This window comes from Berghia stephanieae, chromosome 7 (genome assembly GCF_034508935.2).
Source record: "Berghia stephanieae isolate SIO BIC M18660-M18661 chromosome 7, UCSD_Bste_1.3, whole genome shotgun sequence".
Taxonomy (NCBI): Eukaryota; Metazoa; Mollusca; class Gastropoda; order Nudibranchia; family Aeolidiidae; genus Berghia; species Berghia stephanieae.
The window spans coordinates 10,921,944-10,937,820 of NC_088366.1; the positions used below are offsets into that span (position 1 = coordinate 10,921,944).

Genomic DNA, 15,877 nt, shown 5'->3' on the forward strand with positions numbered 1-15,877 from the left:
TTGATAGATAGAATAGATAGATAGATAGATAGATAGATAGATAGATAGATAGAGAGAGAGAGAGAGAGAGAGAGAGAGAGAGAGAGAGAGAGAGAGAGAGAGAGAGAGAGATTATTCTTATTTTATAACTTTAAACCATTAAAGAGATACGTTCTTCCCACCCCCCCCCCTCCCCTCCCCTTTCCTCACCCCCACCAATAATTCCACTATTTACACGGATTTAATATACCACACCACGTGATCATTTTAAAGGAACAAACAACCAATTAACAGGCAGGATTAGAACACACATATTATTTGGGTTTTACGCGTCACGTGACGTCATGGTCTTCTGCCTGCTCGAATTACGATAATCCAACACGGAAACTGGGAATTATTCTCGTAACTGTTTTTGAAAAGAGACGATTTCAGTTTCATAAATAAATAACGACGTGCACTTATTTTCAGGTCAGATAACCCAATTCCTATGGGTTCGTTGATGTTGTAATAGAAATCTCAAAAAAAAAAAACAAACAAAAAAACAAACAAACAAACAAACAAAAAAAACAAAAAAAAAAAAAAAATAAAAATAAAAAAAACCCCGCAAAATATTGTCCATTACAACAATGTTAAACTAGGCCCATAAGTGGATTCGGATGTCAGACCTGCATATATATACACGTTTTATAAGCCAACCCCCCCCCCCCAAAAAAAAACCAAAAAAAAAAACACACACACACACACAAAAAAAGATTTTTTTTTAAATGAATAAATAAAAGTGGTGTTACATTATAATAAAATGAATTAAAACTAAATAAAATTCCCTTTATTTATCCCATAGGGGAACTTTGTCTATAGGATCTATTCCAAGGGAAGACTTGAATGACCCAGGCGTCAGCCGCAGTGCAGAGCCGCAAATTGAGCTAGGGCGAGGTGACTTGCTCAAGGCCATACGGCGCTGAGAGAATGTGAGTAAAGAGACTTTTCCTAGGAGTCTCAACTGTGCGCCGAGCGCCCGAGGCTCGAACCTAGGACCTTCCGATCCGAAAGCGAGTGTCATACCACTAGACCACATAGCTGCACATTATAGTCTGTACATATAATATGTGTTATAATAGGCGTGAGCCTATGTGCGGCTATGTGGTCTAGTGGTATGACATTTGTTTTCTAATCGGAAGGTCCTGGGTTCAAGCCTCGGTCGGCGCATTGTTGAGTCCTTGGAAAAGGTTCTTTACTCACATTCTCTCACCGTACTCAGGTGTAAAATCAGTACTAGGCCATTAACAGCGTTGTTTATGTCGGAAAAAAATATTGTAATATCGCCTAACAGACGTCATTCATGTCTCGTTCTACATGTTACGTGTTGCTGTCGGTAAGGGATCCCTTTGTAAAGCGCCTTGAGCATGTTTAGTGGATATTATTGCGCTATATATAAAAGCTCAATTCTTGTGACTTCATCGACTCCTGCTCTTCAAACCCGATTCCGGGGATAGGCTTGCTACCCGTAGTGGATCAATACCACATTTGTGACCCCTCGCCTCAAAACGGTATTATGTCGGGATGATAAAGATGCTGAACATTGAATTTATAGCCAGAAATATCAGACTTTCGTTGAGTTTGTATGTTTTATTGAGAAGAATAAATGTCATAATTTGGTACCTACGCCGAATAACAACAATTCAAAATGTTTGACCAGTTCAGCTTTAAATTGACTCTTTAGCATCTGGTTCATCCCTGCCTACATAATACCGTTTTGAGACGATGGGTCACAATTGGACTTTGACCAGCAATTAATTGCAATCCTCGACTCCATGAATACGTTCAGCATGAGGTCGAGTACTAGCCGGTTATCTCCCGTCGGGACCGTTTACCCAGCAGCATCTTCATCTATGCATAAAATGAACAAGATGATGGTTTTGAGTGGTCCTTGAGTGAGCGGCTATGTGGTCATGTGGCATGGCGCTCGCTTTCGGATCGGAAGGCCCTGGGTTCGAGCCTCGCTCGCTCGACGCGCAGTTGAGTCCTTGGTGGAGAAGGCTCTTTACTCACATTCTGACACCGTACTTCGGCGTGTAAATGAGTAGCTACCTGGCCGTTAACAGCGTTGTCTCTGTCCGAAAAAAATTGTAACATCGCCTACCAGACGACATGTCCCGTACTAAATGTTAAATGTTTCTGTTGACCAGGGACCCCTTGGAAAGCGCTTTGAGCACATTTAGTATAACGGATCAACACACAAAACAATGTATAATCTTGAACGTTTATAGATAGTATGCGCTTGGCTAAGAAACTCACAGCATTGCCATCCGGAAGTATAACGGATCAACGCACAAAACTGTGTGTAATCTTGAACGTTTATAGATAGTATGCGCTTTAGTCTGGTTAAAACATTTGAGTGAGAATTACTCATAAACATGGATCGCAAAAAAAAAAACAAACAAAAAAAACAAAAAAAAACACAAAACAATAACAATGACAGGAGTGACGTCACCTTCATTCTATCTATAATACAGTTTAGTGAGAATTACTTATAATTATAAACGTGGATGGCAAAAAGCAATAACGAAGACCCGAGTGACGTCAGCTTCAGACTATCTATCTATAATATTATAATATCTGTGCTGGGCGTTTTGAGTAAACAAACAGAACGTTTTCCAGGGGCGATTACTAGACCGAAATATAGATAGTATGCGCTTGGCTAAGAAGCTCATAACATTGCCATCCGGAAGTATAACCGACCCACACACAAAACTGTGTCTATCCATGAAAGTTTATAGATAGTATGCAGATGACGTCACTCAGGCCTTTGTTATTGTTTTTGCCCTCCGCGTTTGTGAGTTGTTCTCACTAAACTGTATTAATCAGACTATAAAAGTTCATGGTTACACAGAGTTTGTGTGTTGGTCCGTTATACTTCCGGATGGCAATGTTGTGAACTCCTTGGCCAAGCGCATTCTATCTATAGTCGGGTTAATACAGTTTAGTGAGCATTACTCATAAACGCGGATGGCAAAAAAAACAATAATAAAGACCCGAGTGACGTCAACTTCGAACTATCTATATAATATATGTGCTGGGCGTTCTGAGTAAACAAACCGATCGGTTCCGGGGGCGATTATACATATATATATATATATATATATATATATATATATATATATATATATATATATATATATATATATATATATATATATATATATATATATATATATATGTGTAACTATATATACATATATTTATAGAGGACCTTGGCCTTGATGTTTCTTTGAGTCAAAAATATGATGATTGTAAGATGTAAAACGGCCACGAACTGTTGAGGTTCAAAGAGTATGAGAGATTGACTCACTCAACCCTAACACCGATTATATCCGTAGTTTTACCAGGGTTACATTTACCCCATGCCTATTTATTACATTTCTCTGAGACAAATTATAGGCGTAGTATCAAAGCTAATGTTTTTAGTTTTTACATGTTAATGAATGGTAGTTGAATAAAACTATGCACATTCCAATTTTGAAAAGTAGCAAAAATCTATAGGATTGAGTGAGTTAAAGAGTCCCTTACACTAGATTAAATATATTAATTATGACTATTTATATAGAGCGTTTCCAAGGATTTTACCATGCCCAATGCGCTTCACAATGTTGTATTTATTCCCCTAGCGGGCCATAAGGAATCATTTTTCCATTTCATACAGTACTAGTCTCCTGTTAGGCTTCCTATTTGTACTGGAACTCTTACAATACCCGTAACTGCCTGTAATAACCACGTACTCATTCACACCTGAGTTGAGCGGGGTAATGTGTGTGTGTGTGTGTGTGTGTGTGTGTGTGTGTTGAGTGCCTTCCTCAATATGGATCCCAACATCGGGTTCAGAATTCCTCCCCCGCTTCCCCGATCCCTGTCACTTATCCAGCCAGTAATCCCGCTTAACATCGCTTGACTTTGTGACGAGAGGAGAAAACGTACTTTATCAAAGCATTGTCTTGGACATTAAAAAAAAAATAATTAAAAAAAAAAAAACCAAAAAAAAAAAAAAAAAAAAAAAAAAAAAAAAAAAAAAAAAACAAACAGGAAACAAATAAAGAAAGGTTGAAAAAAAAAGAACAAAAACCAAAAACCAAAACAAAACTAGACCCCAAAGACAATACGGTTTGCATAACAGTAAGGACTCGATCAATAAACGGAAACGCAATATTCACTGCAAAACATCTTGTTTGTTTTCTGTTTGTTTTGGAGGCGGCGTTTCCTGTTTCCAGCTGTTTTTGACGTGACATTGAGCTTCAGCTTTTTTTTATATAGCGCAATTTCCACTAAATGTGCTCAAAGCGCTTTACAAGGGGTCCCTGGTCAACAGCAACATTTAACACGTAGGACGGGACATGCCGCCTGATAGGCGATATTACAATATTTCGGACAAAGACAACGCTGTTAGCGGCCAGGTACTCATTTTACACCTGAGTATGGTGAGAGAATGTGAGTAAAGAGCCTTTTCCAAGGACTCAACTATGCGCCGAGCGCGAGGCTCGAACCTAGGACCTTCCGATCCGAAAGCGAGTGTCATACCACTAGACCACATAGCTGCACATTATAGTCTGTACATATAATATGTGTTATAATAGGCGTGAGCCTATGTGCGGCTATGTGGTCTAGTGGTATGACATTTGTTTTCTAATCGGAAGGTCCTGGGTTCAAGCCTCGGTCGGCGCATTGTTGAGTCCTTGGAAAAGGTTCTTTACTCACATTCTCTCACCGTACTCAGGTGTAAAATCAGTACTAGGCCATTAACAGCGTTGTTTATGTCGGAAAAAAATATTGTAATATCGCCTAACAGACGTCATTCATGTCTCGTTCTACATGTTACGTGTTGCTGTCGGTAAGGGATCCCTTTGTAAAGCGCCTTGAGCATGTTTAGTGGATATTATTGCGCTATATATAAAAGCTCAATTCTTGTGACTTCATCGACTCCTGCTCTTCAAACCCGATTCCGGGGATAGGCTTGCTACCCGTAGTGGATCAATACCACATTTGTGACCCCTCGCCTCAAAACGGTATTATGTCGGGATGATAAAGATGCTGAACATTGAATTTATAGCCAGAAATATCAGACTTTCGTTGAGTTTGTATGTTTTATTGAGAAGAATAAATGTCATAATTTGGTACCTACGCCGAATAACAACAATTCAAAATGTTTGACCAGTTCAGCTTTAAATTGACTCTTTAGCATCTGGTTCATCCCTGCCTACATAATACCGTTTTGAGACGATGGGTCACAATTGGACTTTGACCAGCAATTAATTGCAATCCTCGACTCCATGAATACGTTCAGCATGAGGTCGAGTACTAGCCGGTTATCTCCCGTCGGGACCGTTTACCCAGCAGCATCTTCATCTATGCATAAAATGAACAAGATGATGGTTTTGAGTGGTCCTTGAGTGAGCGGCTATGTGGTCATGTGGCATGGCGCTCGCTTTCGGATCGGAAGGCCCTGGGTTCGAGCCTCGCTCGCTCGACGCGCAGTTGAGTCCTTGGTGGAGAAGGCTCTTTACTCACATTCTGACACCGTACTTCGGCGTGTAAAATGAGTAGCTACCTGGCCGTTAACAGCGTTGTCTCTGTCCGAAAAAAATTGTAACATCGCCTACCAGACGACATGTCCCGTACTAAATGTTAAATGTTTCTGTTGACCAGGGACCCCTTGGAAAGCGCTTTGAGCACATTTAGTATAACGGATCAACACACAAAACAATGTATAATCTTGAACGTTTATAGATAGTATGCGCTTGGCTAAGAAACTCACAGCATTGCCATCCGGAAGTATAACGGATCAACGCACAAAACTGTGTGTAATCTTGAACGTTTATAGATAGTATGCGCTTTAGTCTGGTTAAAACATTTGAGTGAGAATTACTCATAAACATGGATCGCAAAAAAAAAACAAACAAAAAAAAACAAAAAAAAAAACACAAAACAATAACAATGACAGGAGTGACGTCACCTTCATTCTATCTATAATACAGTTTAGTGAGAATTACTTATAATTATAAACGTGGATGGCAAAAAGCAATAACGAAGACCCGAGTGACGTCAGCTTCAGACTATCTATCTATAATATTATAATATCTGTGCTGGGCGTTTTGAGTAAACAAACAGAACGTTTTCCAGGGGCGATTACTAGACCGAAATATAGATAGTATGCGCTTGGCTAAGAAGCTCATAACATTGCCATCCGGAAGTATAACCGACCCACACACAAAACTGTGTCTATCCATGAAAGTTTATAGATAGTATGCAGATGACGTCACTCAGGCCTTTGTTATTGTTTTTGCCCTCCGCGTTTGTGAGTTGTTCTCACTAAACTGTATTAATCAGACTATAAAAGTTCATGGTTACACAGAGTTTGTGTGTTGGTCCGTTATACTTCCGGATGGCAATGTTGTGAACTCCTTGGCCAAGCGCATTCTATCTATAGTCGGGTTAATACAGTTTAGTGAGCATTACTCATAAACGCGGATGGCAAAAAAAAACAATAATAAAGACCCGAGTGACGTCAACTTCGAACTATCTATATAATATATGTGCTGGGCGTTCTGAGTAAACAAACCGATCGGTTCCGGGGGCGATTATACATATATATATATATATATATATATATATATATATATATATATATATATATATATATATATATATATATATATATATATATATGTGTGTAACTATATATACATATATTTATAGAGGACCTTGGCCTTGATGTTTCTTTGAGTCAAAAATATGATGATTGTAAGATGTAAAACGGCCACGAACTGTTGAGGTTCAAAGAGTATGAGAGATTGACTCACTCAACCCTAACACCGATTATATCCGTAGTTTTACCAGGGTTACATTTACCCCATGCCTATTTATTACATTTCTCTGAGACAAATTATAGGCGTAGTATCAAAGCTAATGTTTTTAGTTTTTACATGTTAATGAATGGTAGTTGAATAAAACTATGCACATTCCAATTTTGAAAAGTAGCAAAAATCTATAGGATTGAGTGAGTTAAAGAGTCCCTTACACTAGATTAAATATATTAATTATGACTATTTATATAGAGCGTTTCCAAGGATTTTACCATGCCCAATGCGCTTCACAATGTTGTATTTATTCCCCTAGCGGGCCATAAGGAATCATTTTTCCATTTCATACAGTACTAGTCTCCTGTTAGGCTTCCTATTTGTACTGGAACTCTTACAATACCCGTAACTGCCTGTAATAACCACGTACTCATTCACACCTGAGTTGAGCGGGGTAATGTGTGTGTGTGTGTGTGTGTGTGTGTGTGTGTTGAGTGCCTTCCTCAATATGGATCCCAACATCGGGTTCAGAATTCCTCCCCGCTTCCCCGATCCCTGTCACTTATCCAGCCAGTAATCCGCTTAACATCGCTTGACTTTGTGACGAGAGGAGAAAACGTACTTTATCAAAGCATTGTCTTGGACATTAAAAAAAAAATAATTAAAAAAAAAAAACCAAAAAAAAAAAAAAAAAAAAAAACAAACAACAAAAAACAAACAGGAAACAAATAAAGAAAGGTTGAAAAAAAAAGAACAAAAACCAAAAACCAAAACAAAACTAGACCCCAAAGACAATACGGTTTGCATAACAGTAAGGACTCGATCAATAAACGGAAACGCAATATTCACTGCAAAACATCTTGTTTGTTTTCTGTTTGTTTTGGAGGCGGCGTTTCCTGTTTCCAGCTGTTTTTGACGTGACATTGAGCTTCAGCTTTTTTTTATATAGCGCAATTTCCACTAAATGTGCTCAAAGCGCTTTACAAGGGTCCCTGGTCAACAGCAACATTTAACACGTAGGACGGGACATGCCGCCTGATAGGCGATATTACAATATTTCGGACAAAGACAACGCTGTTAGCGGCCAGGTACTCATTTTACACCTGAGTATGGTGAGAGAATGTGAGTAAAGAGCCTTTTCCAAGGACTCAACTATGCGCCGAGCGCGAGGCTCGAACCCAGGACTTTCCGATCCGAAAGCGAGTGTCATACCACTAGATAGACCACATAGCCGCACATAGAGACATAGAAAAGGGCACTCCACAGTTCTAGACCTGTGGCTGAATAAGTAAGTAGTCGGGGAGAGCCAACGCTGTTAACGGCGAGGTACTCATTTTACACCTGAGTACGGTGAGAGAATGTGAGTAAATATACATACACATCCTATTTCCATTGTATTTTATTATCTTTTTGTGTAAATTATAACACATCTGTACAAAAGAAATCTCCGTTTTGGGATACAATAAAGTATTATTATTATTATTATTATTATTATTATTATTATTATTATTATTATTATTATTATTATTATTATTATTATTATTATTATTATTATTATTATTATTATTATTATTAAGAGTCTTTTCCAAGGACTCAACTATGCGCCGAGGGAGGCTCGAACCCAGGACCTTCCGATCCGAAAGATGGTGTGTCATACTACAAGACCACATAGCCGCACAGAGCTCATTGTGCGGCTATGTGGTCTAGTGATATGACACTCGATTTCGGATCGGAAGGTCTTGGGTTCGAGCTTCGCGCTCGGCGCATAGTTGAGTCCTTGGAAAAGGCTCTTTACCCACATTCTCTCACCGTATTCAGGTGTAAAATGAGTACCTGGCCGTTAACAGCAGTGTCTTTGTCCGAAAAATTGTAATATCGCCTTACAGGCGTCATGTCCCGTCCTACATGTTAAATGTTGCTCTTGACCAGTGACCCCTTGTAAAGCGCTTTGAGCACATTTAGTGGATATTGCGTTATATAAAAAAGCTCAATTAATTAAATTATTATTTTTTGCCCGTCATTCCACAAGACCGCATGGCCGCACAGAGGTCATTAAAAATTTTTTTTTTTAAATCCGAGTTGCTTTGATATCTACCTCAGTAATAAGGACTGACCACTGGTCATTTTGTGAACTGTCTATGGCTTCAATGCTTATGCGTATTGGAAACAATAGTGATATGTCACGTCGCCCAGCAACGGCGGCCATCGTGGTTCTAAACAAAGAAAATCGTTACTTTTTATTTTTCATGCTGGCTAGAACTTTTCATGTGTCTTGTGATCAGAAATGTGTAAAAGTCAAAACATGATAAAATTTATGTTGTTTTTTTTTTCCCCTCTGGATACGCGTTTATGCTCGTCGGAGAAATAATTCATACGGCGTCCGCCATTGTTCCGATAGTTTAGAGCCGGTTATTAACTTACCATGCGTCATTACGAGGGAAGTGACGTTACGGCTGTTGACGCGTATTTAAATAATCGTTAACATTAGTCAAGGGGTCCCGTTGGCTCAGTTGGTAGAGCAATCGATTCACACGCAAAGGGGCCAAGATCGATCCCGGGTGCAGTTTCTGACTCTCTCTCTCTCTCTCTCTCTCTCTCTCTCTCTCTCTCTCTCTCTCTCTCTCCCCCCCCCCCCCCTTTGTCCACGTAGCTGGGTCTGTTAGATCTGGCGGCAGTACTAGCGTCCTATCCAAAGGGTAGCAAGCAATTGCTTTTGTCTGTTTCACGCTACAGAAACCGGGATAAGCTCCGGTTCTATGGGCCTGATGGCTTTTTAAGGACTATGGCTTAAACGTATCCCCGGTGCTTTTCACGTATTCCAGTTCATTTATTTATTTATTTATTTATTTATTTATTTATTTATTTATTTATTTATTTATTTATTTATTTATTTATTTTGTCATTTGCATGTTTACGTTCTTGCCTCATTACAAAAGATTCCTTTCACTTTCCCTTTCCCAGGTCGTTGAATAAATAAGATATTCCTGGCGTCATTTTAATTTTAATGTCGAAATTAAATTATAAAAATATTTAGAATAATATCGCCGATCTATCTAGAACAAATGAAACAAAACTGAAAAAAGTACTACCATTCAAAGCATTGAGGGGGAGGAGGAGGAGGAGGAGGAGGAGGAGGAGGAGGAGGAGGGTGATGATGATGATGATGATGATGATGATAATGAGGAGGAGGAGGAGGAGGAGGAGGAGGAGGGGGAGGAGAAGGGTGATGATGATGATGATAATGAGGAGGAGGAGGAGAAGGGTGATGATGATGATGATGATAATGAGGAGGAGGAGGAGGAGGGTGATGATGATGATGATGATAATGAGGAGGAGGAGGAGGAGGGTGATGATGATGATGATGAGGAGGAGGAGGAGGAGGGTGATGATGATGATGATGATAATGAGGAGGAGGAGGAGAAGGAGGGTGATGATGATGATGATGATGATGATAATGAGGAGGAGGAGGGTGATGATGATGATGATGATGATAATGAGGAGGAGGAGGAGAAGGAGGGTGATGATGATGATGATGATGATAATGAGGAGGAGGAGGAGGAGGAGGGGAACAAGGAGGAGGAGGAAGAGGGGGAAAGTTGGAAGGAGAAGGAATAGGGACGTTTCTATGGGGAAGTTGAGGTGAGGAACTTTCGGATGCAACGATTAGGGAAAGGAGGAAGAGAGAGAGAGAGAGAGAGAGAGAGAGAGAGAGAGAGAGAGAGAAAGAGAGGGAGGGACAGGGAGAGAGATAGAGGGAGGGAGAGTGAGATAGATAGAGAGAGAGAGGGAGGGAGGGAGAGTGAGATAGATAAAGAGAGAGAGAGAGGGGGGGGACAGGGAGAGAGATAGAGGGAGGGAGAGTGAGATAGATAGAGAGAGAGAGGGAGGGAGGGAGAGTGAGATAGATAAAGAGAGAGAGAGAGAGGGGGGACAGGGAGAGAGATAGAGGGAGGGAGAGTGAGATAGATAGATAGATAGATAGATAGAGAGAGAGGGGGGGGGGAGGGACAGGGAGAGAGATAGAGGGAGGGAAAGTGAGATAGATAGATAGAAAGAGAGAGAGAGAGAGAGAGAGAGAGAGAGGGGGGGGGCAAGGAGAGAGATAGAGGGAGGGAGAGTGAGATAGATAGATAGATAGATAGATAGATAGATAGATAGATAGATAGATAGATAGATAGATAGATAGATAGAGAGAGAGAGAGAGAGGGACAGGGAGAGAGATAGAGGGAGGGAGAGTGAGATAGATAGAGAGAGAGAGAAAGAGAGAGAGAGAGGGGCAGGGAGAGAGATAGAGGGAGGGAGAGTGAGATAGATAGATAGATAGATAGATAGAGAGAGAGAGAGAGAGAGAGAGAGAGAGAGAGAGAGAGAGAGAGAGGGGGGGGGGACAGGGAGAGAGATAGAGGGAGGGAGAGTGAGATAGATAGAGAGAGAGAGAAAGAGAGAGAGAGAGAGAGAGAGAGAGAGAGGGGGGGGGGGGCAGGAGAGAGAATGAGGGAGGGAGAGTGAGATAGATAGATAGATAGATAGAGAGAGAGAGAGAGAGAGAGAGAGAGAGAGAGAGAGAGAGAGAGAGAGAGAGAGGGACAGGGAGAGAGATAGAGGGAGGGAGAGTGAGATAGATAGAGAGAGAGAGAAAGAGAGAGAGAAAGAGAGAGAGAGAGAGTACATGTTCACTATAAGGTTATTCTACGTCAAACGCTTGTCATTGCACGCCGGGAGTATATCGTGACGTAAAAGTTTAAATTACCCGTCACTTCTAGGCAGGCAGTCAATCTTTGCGTGTTGTCGCTACAAGAGTTGTTAAAGGTAATTATTGTGGGACCTTTACGGCGACTCTCGTGGTGTTGAATGGCAGTCCTTCGATTTATTTATCACTCCATGTGGCCAGTGGAATTGGCAGGGGGGTGAGAATGGTTGTTTATGCGCTTTTGATTTCGTGTGGCAGCCAGGTCTAGCTTGTTTGAAAAATCATTTTGTTAATATAGATAGTTCGAAGATGACGTCACTCAGGTCTTTGTTATTGTTTTTTTTTTTGCCATCCGCGTTTATGCTCACTGAACTGTTTTAACCCGACTAAAAATGTTCATGGATACACACAGTTTTGTGTGTTGGTCCGTTATACTTCCGGATGGCAATGTTATGAGCTTCTTAGCAAAGCGCATACTTTCTATATTTCTTAAATTTTATACGTCACTTCCGATGTTGCGTTTTCTAGATTCCTTGTTGTAGATAGTATGCGCTTGGATAAGAAGCTCACAACATTGCCATCCGGATGTATAACGGGCCAACACACAAAACTCTGTGTAACCATGGACTTTTATAGTCTGAATAATCGTGGCCTTCGTAAAGTTTTGGCCTGACACTGACCACAAAATGACGTCAAAATGCAAGTCTTTTACCACAAAAGAAAACAAATCGTGAGTTGAATTCAATAGTTCAACCAATGAAATAACTTGTTTCCATGAGCTCTACTAACGACAACTCACAAGGCGGTGCAAAATCCAAATAATGACGTCAAACTGCCAGTCCTTTTGGATTTCAGTATCAGGCTATAACATAACGATGTCTACGGGATAATACAGTTAAGTGGGAATTACTCATAAACGTGGGTAGCAAAAAAAAAAAAATAATAATAACAAAGACCCGAGTAACGCCAACTTCATTCTATCTATGAGAACTCGGGGTTTTACACAGGTCAATGACCTCTAAATATTATACTCAAAGCGCTTTACAATGGGTCCCAAGCCAACAGCAACATTTACCACGTAGGACATTTAGCACATGAAGCCTGCTGCGCTGCTTGTCACTTTTGAATTAAAAATTATTTTTTTTTGGGGGGGGGGGGGGGGGGGGGGGGGGGGGGTCTGACAGTGATACGCCATCGCTGTTTACTGGCCAGGTACTCATTTCACACCTAAGGTTACAATGACATCAAACCTCACCTGCGAAGCGTCGAGACTAGGAAATGAACACCTCGTCTCCATATTACCAACAATAAATGGCCCGCCCTCTTTTCGTGTATTCCCTCTTCCGCCACCACTCACTGTACTGAGTGATTTCCACTTCCTCGCCATTTCTACGTGTCATTATAATAGCAAAGTCAATTGGATTCAGTAGTCTGATGTCACGCGCCCGGCAACGGCGGCCATCTTGGTTCTAAACAAAGAAAATCTTTACTTTTTATTCTTCATGCTGGCGAGAACTTTTCATTCCCTTTTCATATGCCTTGTGATCAGAATGTGTAAAAGTCAAAACACGATCAAATTGATGGGGTTTTTTCCCTCTGGATACGCGTTTAAGCTCGCCGGAGAAATATTTCATACGGCGTCCGCCATTGTTCCGATAGTTTAGAGCCAGTGTTACTAAGTTACCATACGTCATTAGGAAGGAAGTGACGGTACGACTATTGAATCCTATTGAAATAGAATTCAATTGTCAATATAAAGAATGGGACACGAAGCATCGCCCGAAGGTACGCCTCTGGCGGGGCCAATTAAAACCCAACGACTCTGCCATTTCCGCCTCTGAATGAACGTTCGACATTCGTTCGGCATTCGATAGTGATGGTTATTTTTAATGAACTTTCTATGAAATGGAATTGCATTCAGCATTCGATAGTGATGTTTTTTTAAAAATAACTCTATGAAATAGCATTGCATCCAAAGCGAGAGATATAGTGTGGACAGGTCTCGTTTTATGTCAAGTCTTAACGATCTGAAATTACAAATGTTCGAAAGGAGGTTGAGATTGAAATATCAATTTAAATTCTTTCTACTCTTATGGATAGAACGAAGATGACGTCACTTAGGTCTTTGTTATTTTTTTTTTTTTTTTTTGTCATCCACGTTTATGAGTACTTCTCACTAAACTGTATTATCCAGACGATAAAAGTTCATGGTTACACATCGTTTTGTGTGTTGGTCCGTTATACTTCCGGATGGCAATGTTGTGAGCTTCTTAGCCAAGCGCATACTATATCTATAGTATATATCTATATTTATATTGTCAATACGAAGTGTATATTATATTATATTATATAAATGCGGAACTACAGAACATCCATCAATAATATACCAATCCATCTCTCAATAACAATAATATTGATATTATTAACGTTTTTAATGTGTATTTGTTTTTGGCTGAAGAGATGTTTTGAGCCCGAAACGTTCCTTTATCTTTTTGATTTTATAATTTATAGATAGTATGCGCTTGGCTAAGAAGCTTATAACATTGCCATCCAGAAGTATAACGGACCAATACACGAAACTGTGTGTATCCATGAACGTTTATAGTCAGGTCAATACAGTTCAGTGAGCATTACTCAGACTTGAGTGACGTCATCTTCGAACTGTCTATATTATTTTTGTATTTTGTATTAGATATGTACTTTCATGAAGCTGACATTCGTTTTTGTTCATTAATTTTTGCAGTCCGGGGCTTCTAGTAACTCAGTTTTGACTATTAATTAATTTTTTATATCCTGTACCCACCTGTTTATAACACTGCTTTGTGACCCCGGGGGCGGCGGGGGGGGGGGGGGGGGTACATATTGTTTATTCATTTTGGTAAAATGATAGTGTGCGCTTGGCTAAGAAACTCACAACATTGCCACCCGGAAGTATACCGGACCAACGCACATAATAACTGTGTGTAACCTTAAACGTTTATGAGTCTGTATAATACAGTTAAGTGAGAATTACTCATATACATGGATGGCAAAAACAATAACAAAGACTAGAGTGACGTCAACTTCGTTCTATTTATAGCGTAGCATCTACCCCGGATGGCAATGTTGTGTTCTAAGCCAATCGCATACTAGATAGTTCGAAGTTGACGTCACTCAGGTCTTTGTTATTGTTTTTTGCCATCCGCGTTTATGATTGTTTCTCACTAAACTGTATTAACCAGACTATAAATGTTTAAGGTTACACACAGTTTTGTGTGTTGGTCCGTTATACTTCCGGATGGCAATGTTGTGAGCTTCTTAGCCAAGCGCATACTATCCATATCCTAACACATCATCATCATCATCATTGCCTTTTTTCACCCTTGGTCAGGGTATAGGCCACAGACAAACAGTTTCCATCCTTCTCTATCCTGAGCTAACTTTTTTTTTATCTCATTCCATGTCTTACCACTTCTCTGTATATCAGCTTCTTTAATTCGAAGCTGCTTGTTTGGCGAAGACGCCATCGGGTCAGCAGAGTCCTTTCGGCTTTGTCTGTTGTTCTTCATAAATTCTGTCATTCCAGAAACTCTTCGGTCGCCCAAGCTAACAAAAGGATTTGGTTTGTCCGTCTGCGTTTCTGTAACGGTTTGAGTTTAACGGAAAGGGTTGATTTAAATCTTGATTCTATTTCCAGAAGATACCGTGGCCATCCGGAAATGCATCTTGTCCGGATTCTTCGCCAATGTGGCAAAGCTTCACTACTCGGGTGTCTACAAAACGTTGCGGGATGAACACTCTCTGGCGATTCATCCGACCTCTGTCTTGGCGTGCGAGGAACCCCCGAAATGGTATGTATTGTCTGTGACAGTGGTGGTGGTGGTGATGATGGTGGTGGTGATGGTGATGATGGTAATGGTGATGATGGTGATGGTGATGATGGTGATGGTGATGGTGATGATGGTGATGGTGATGATGGTGATGGTGATGGTGATGATGGTGATGATGGTGATGGTGATGGTGATGGTGATGATGGTGATGGTGATGGTGATGGTGGTGATGGTGATAATGGTGATGGTGATGATGGTGATGATGGTGATGATGGTGATGGTGATGGTGATGATGGTGATGATGCTAACGAAAGAGTGAAAATGGAAAGGCTTCGTATGGGAACAAAACAGACAATGGACGTTTCGGGTACAAACCCTTCGTCAGCACAACAATACACAAATAAACGTGGAAAACAAATAAAATATAATGAAAAATAACTTGTATCGTCTGTACTCAATGGTGGTTGCAGTATGAATGAAATGTTATTTAATTCAGAAAAGTGAGTGGAGCAGGCACTTATGTTGGTAACAACAAGATATGAAGTGAATAGAAA

The 15,877-nt window shown here is 40.3% G+C and overlaps 1 protein-coding gene across 1 annotated transcript in view; it reads left to right on the forward strand.

The window, feature by feature from the left end:
- The window catches only part of LOC144976677 (putative ATP-dependent RNA helicase DHX35), a 129,142-nt gene that overhangs the window by 96,917 nt on the left and 16,348 nt on the right, over positions 1–15,877 (forward strand). The window contains exon 22 of the mRNA XM_078921014.1: positions 15,191–15,344. The gene's annotated coding sequence lies outside the window, so the exon portion shown is untranslated. The remainder of the gene's footprint in view (positions 1–15,190; positions 15,345–15,877) is intronic.